The sequence below is a fragment of the Ovis aries genome, chromosome Y (assembly GCF_016772045.2).
Source record: "Ovis aries strain OAR_USU_Benz2616 breed Rambouillet chromosome Y, ARS-UI_Ramb_v3.0, whole genome shotgun sequence".
In the NCBI taxonomy this organism is placed as follows: domain Eukaryota; kingdom Metazoa; phylum Chordata; class Mammalia; order Artiodactyla; family Bovidae; genus Ovis; species Ovis aries.
This window is the reverse complement of record NC_082741.1, coordinates 7,529,706-7,535,923: the sequence shown is the minus strand read 5'-3', so window position 1 is coordinate 7,535,923 and position 6,218 is coordinate 7,529,706.

Sequence of the window (6,218 nt, the reverse complement as noted above, 5' to 3'; positions counted from 1 at the left end):
TGCCTTGTTTCATTTTATAGTATGAAGTTACTCATTTTATTTTTTATTTCTACTGTTTTGCATATTGCTATTAATAAGCATTGTAATCATTCTAGTATTTTGAAATCCCAGCTGGTATATTGAACTGCATATGCTTTCTAAAAACTGAAGGAAACTTATTGGGGAATTAGAATAACAATCTCCATTTTTTCCCTTCTCTATCTAAAAGTTTATCAGCATATTAAGATACAGTTGTTTAAAATTCTACTTACATAGATAAACAGATACAATGGCTGTTAGTCTTTGACCTAACAGAGTACCAAAGTATGCAAGTACCAAAACTTTTTTCAAGTTTTCATCAAAATGGACAGGTATGCTTTATCTCAGAATATTTTTCACAAATTATATTAGAAATACGGTTGCTATCCTTGGAAACCGAAAGAGTATAGTAAAATGGTCCTCTTGTTCATTTCAAAATGTTTAAAAAGGCTTAAAGAGAATAATCATTTAAATTAATATCATTTTTAGTCAACTAAAACATGATAATAAAAAAGAAGCCCACACACAATTTGAGAGTAGCCCTCACCCACTTCAGCTAGAGGAGCTCCACACATAGCAATGAATACCCAGCATAGTCAAAAATAAATAAATAAAATTCATATAAAAATAGAAAACACTGAGTTCAAGAATATAAGAATTGAACTAAAAAAATACACTTGACAGATTCAAAGCAGATAGTGGAAGAAATAATCAATACCTCGAAGACAGTGTTATAGGAAAAAGGAATGTGAAGAGTGAGCTAGCTTATGGGACTTACGGCACAATATTAAGCAAATATACCAATATTTAAATCACAGGAGTCTCACAGTAGAAGAAAAGAAGAATGGAACAGAAAGATTATTTGATGAAATAATGGCTAAAAACCTGAGGAAGAAGAAAATCACCCGGACTGAGAAGGCCCAGAGCTTCAAATGAAGTGAAAAAGTGAAGTGGCTCAGTCGTGTCCGACTCTTTGCAGCCCCATGGACTGTACCCTACCATGCTTCTTCGTCCATGGGATTTTCCAGGCAAGACTACTGGAGTGGGTTGCTGAAGTATATCCTTTTCATTTTTATTTCTTCAGTAACTTGTTTTTGTTTAGAAACATACTGTTTAAGCTCCATATGTTTGAGATTTTATAGCTTTTTTTCTGTAATTGGTATGTACTCTCATAGCATTCTGGTCAAAAAAGATACTTGACATGATTTCAATTTTCTTAAATGTACTGAGACTTCATCTGTAACCCAAGATGTGGTCTGTTGTGCAGAATGTTCTGCATATACTTGGGAAGAAAGTGTATTCTTTTGCATTTGGACAGATTGTCCTGAAAATATCGTTAGGTTCACTGGCCTAATGTGTCGCTTTACACATTAAAACTTTTTTTAAAAATTTATTATTTTTGGCTGTGCTTGGTCTTTATTGTGATTGGTTTTCTGTAGTTTTGGCAAGCACGGACTACTTTCTAGTTTCAGTGTATGGGCTTCTCATTGTGGTGGCTTCTTTTGTTGTGAAGCATAGGCTCTAGGTATGTCAGCTTCTGTAGTTGTGATTTCTGGACCCTAGATCACAGGGTGAGTTGTTGTGGTGCACAGGCTTAGTTGCCTCCAAGTCATGTGGGATCCTGGGTTTCCTGCATTGGCAGACAGAATCTTAACTACTGGATCAGTAGGGAAGATGACTAGTCCATTTTTTGATGTTTGTATGTGTGTGTGTTAGTTGCACAGTCATGTCCAGCTGTTTGTGACCCCATGGACCGTAGCCCACCAGGCTCGTCTGTACATGGGATTCTCCAGGCAAGAATCTTGGAGCAGGTAGCCATTTCTTGCTCCAGGGGATTTTCTTGACCCAGTGATCCAGCCCAGGTCTCCTGCATTGCATACAGATTGTTTACCATCTGAACTACCACAAAAGTCTTGTGGTATTTTTGTTTTGCTTCTTAAAAATGTTTGCCTGCTGACAATTTATAGACTCATCTCTCCTTTGTGTCTATTCTGGGTGTATTGAAGCAATTTACTACCTCCTTTGATATCAGCAAATCCCTACCATGCAAACCCCATCAGCCTCACTCCCTAACACGGTAAAACCCCAACCAGTGTCCTTTACTTGGGTCCTAGACATATTTTTAAACCAATTTCAGAAGGCTGCACCCCAAAGTTTCACTATGCAAGTGTGAATCTTTTTATACCCTCTAGGTACTTGTGTAACATCAGTCTCAAAATGTACTGCATTTTGGAATCCTGCCTCTTTTAGTGTGAAAAACCTTTTTGAAAGCTAATAAATCCTCTGGTGATAACAGTTTTGAAGGATGCTCCACTTTAATATCCATGAGACTTGGAAAACAAGAGAAAATACAAAGATTTTGTTGCCTGTTCTGATGTGAGTGGGCAAAAAAATATTTCTGAATAAGAAGTGCTCCATGTGTGTCTCATATCTTCATCTGAGATTCATGCAACAGTAATAAGTAAATTTCATGGGTTTTAAAAAGCATAAAATTGCAGTCTTGAGAGTTTTTGATAATTATGATTGAACAAGGTTTCTGCTCTCATAGAGTTTACACTGTAGTACTGCTGTAGGTGGAACCACTGGTGTAGGTGCTACAGGTGTACACTGTAGGGGGTAAAGGTGGTAAAGGTAATGTACATATAAAAAATGGTGAAGAAATAAATCATTCAGGCAACTGTGGTTATGAAAAGGGATTGTGATTATGGGGCACTTTAGATTCTATTGTTAGAAATAAATCTCTTGAAACAGTGATGAATGAACAGATAATTCAGTTATAATAAGGATACAACCACCAATGGAAACACTGGTGGAAATACATCCAGTATTGAGAGAATACTCGAATCAAAAGCCCTGAAATAGGAACTTGTGATCTTCAAGAAACTTAATGGAAGCAAACAAAGGTTGCTATAACTTGAGTCTGGTAACATGATCTTAAATGAGATAACAGATCATATGAGACATTGTAGACCTCATTTGAGAGCTTGGATTTTATTATGGTGACAATAGAAATTTCCTGGAGAATGCAGCTGTTCGTGAGTATAACGTTATCTGATTTACATTTTAAAAGTTAACAGATTGTGCTTCATGAAAGATAAATACATAAAGTACTTTGAAAAACAATAAACCTGTAATGGACTTTGATGTAGATGCAAACTTAGGTGAAGTTTTAGAGTTTAAGAGGACAGACACAACTGAAACATGAAGTTTATGATATAGTTTCTGGAATAAAGTGGGAACAGGACAGAAAATAACTCTGAAGTATTACAAGCTTCATGCATGTTGCTTCACTGAAAAAAAATTTAAAGAAGATAAAGTTGAATTAATAGTAATCTGTATATTTCAACAATATAATTTATTTGCTGTGGAGAGAGTTTATGAAACTCCTCTTGCTATCAAGTCCTCCTTGCATTTATTTTATAAGATTCAGTTCAGTTCAGTTTAGTTCAGTTCAGTTCAATTCAGTAGAGTTGCTCAGTTGTATCTGACTCTGTGACCGCATGAATCACAGCACGCCAGGCCTCCCTGTCCATCACCAACTCCTGGAGTTCACTCAGATTCACGTCCTTCGAAGCAGTGATGCCATCCAGCCATCTCATCCTCTGTCGTCCCCTTCTTCTCCTGCCCCCAATCCCTCCCAGCATCAGAGTCTTTTCCAATGAGTCAACTCTTCGCATGAGGTGGCCAAAGTACTGGAGTTTCAGCTTTAGCATCATTCCCTCCAAAGAAATCCCAGGGCTGATCTCCTTCAGAATGGACTGGTTGTGATTAGATTGACTAGCTTTCTGTGATTATGGTTTTAGTGTGTCTGCCCTCTGATGCCCTCTTGCAACACCTACCATCTTACTTGGGTTTCTCTTACCTTGGACATGGGGTATCTCTGCAGCAAATCGCAGCCCCTGCTCCTTACCTTGGACGAGGGGTATCTCCTCACCGCTGTCCCTCCTGACCTTATACGTGGAATAGCTCCTCTAGGCCCTCCTGTGCCCGCAGCCACTGCTCCTTGGACATGGGGTTGCTCCTCCCCATTGCAGCCCCTGCCCTTGGACATTGGGTAGCTCCTCTTGGCTGCTCCTGTGCTGTTGCAGCCTGGCACTCTTGGCTACCGCCCCTGACCTCTGACATGGGGTAGCTCCTCTCTGCTGTTCCTGCACTGTCGCAGCTTGTCACTCTTGGCTGCTGCCCCTGATCTTGTACGTGAGGTAAGATTAGTTTCATAATAAGTGTACTTATGAGTGTTTCGGGGGAAAAAAGTGCAATTGGTAGTTCTGATTAGAAATACAATGTAGTAACAGTTTTTCTCTAATAAGGGAGAACAAAGCGGTAAGACTGTGTTGCTGCTGCTGCTGCTAAGTTGCTTCAGTTGTGTCTGACTCTGTGAGACCCCATAGATGGCACCCCACCAGGCTCCCCTGTCCCTGGGACTCTCCAGGCCAGAACACTGGAGTGGGTTGCCATTTTCTTCTTCAATGCATGAAAGTGAAAAGTGAAAGTGAAAAGTGAAAGTGAAGTTGCTCAGTCGTGTCCGACTCTCAGCGACTCCATGGACTGCAGCCCACCAGGCTCCCCTGTCCATGGGATTTTCCATGCAAGAGTACTGCAGTGGGGTGTCATTGCTTATTACTTTAATCTAGAACTATTATTCTCCCATGGGATTAAGTGTATAGAAAATGTGAAAATTGGAAAGCTATATTTTCCAGACTCATTCTGAAGCCAAGATGCTTATTGGTGCCCTGGAGCATAGGAAGAAGGTTGTTTGTGATCTCAATTTGATTTGATACAAGTATAGGGGACTGCTAGTAGGTATATCATTTATAGATTCTACCACAGAAACTGTCAACCTGTGACATCATTTGGTTCCTTTTGACATGCAGAAAATGGCAAGTTTATATTTGAATAAACACAATTATTTGATAAATTTTTGGCACTTTTTATTAAAGATAAACACAAAAATACTCAAAAAATCCCACATATAGATTTTTACCTAATAAAAACAATGAAATACATCCCCTAAAAGACAGGGCTTAAAACTTACTCATTCATAGCAAGTTTATCTATAAAAGTTCCAACCCGGAGATGACTCACATGTATTAACACTAATAAGAGACATTTGTGTAATGTTATATCACTGCAACACCAATTAAGCTCTTAGACTCAATGTTAAGCAAAAAAGCAAAAGATAAGTTTACATTTTGTATGATTCCATTTACATAAAGCTCTGCATCAGGTAAAACAATTAGGTCAACAGAAGTCAGAATAGCTACTTTAGAGGATGGAGGGTGGACAATGAGGTGAAAAGTTTGTTTTTGAACTACTGTCAGTATTTGTTGGGACAGATGATCTACCATCTGTTTTGCATTGTATGCCCAAAATGCATCTATGTTGTTTACCTATGCCCATGACCTAAGTAATTTCTGTTCAGTTCAGTTCAGTCTCTCAGTCGTGTCCAACTCTTTGCCACCCCATGAATCGCAGCACGCCAGGCCTCCCTGTCCATCACCAACTCCTGGAGCTCACTCAGACTCACCTCCATCGTGTCAGTGATGCCATCCAGCCATCTCGTCCTCTGTCGTCCCCTTTTCCTCCTCCCCCCAGTCCCTCGCAGCATCAGAGTCTTTTCCAATGAGTCAACTCTTCGCATGAGGTGGCCAAAGTACTGGAGTTTCAGCTTTAGCATCATTCCCTCCAAAGAAAGCCAGGGCTGATCTCCTTCAGAATGGACTGGTTGGATCTCCCTGCAGTCCAAGGGACTCTCAAGAGTTCTCTCCAACACCACAGTTCAAATGCATCAGTTCTTCAGCACTATCTAGGTTGGTCATAACTTTTCTTCCAAAGAGTAAGTGTCTTTTAATTTCATGGCTGTAGTCACCATCTGCAGTGATTTTAGAGCCCCCCAAAATAAAGTCTGACACTGTTTCCACTGTTTCCCCATCTATTTCCCATGAAGTGATGGGATCGGATGCCATGATCTCCATTTTCTGAATGTTGAACTTTAAGCCAAATTTTTCACCCTCCTCTTTTACTTTCATCAAGAGGTTTTTTAGTTCCTCTTCACTTTTTGCCATAAGGGTGGTGTCATCTGCATGTCTGAGGTTATTGATATTTCTCCCGGCAATCTTGATTCCAGCTTGTGTTTCTTCCAGCCCAGCGTTTCTCGTGATGTACTCTGCATATAAGTTAAATAAGCAGGGATCTCCAAA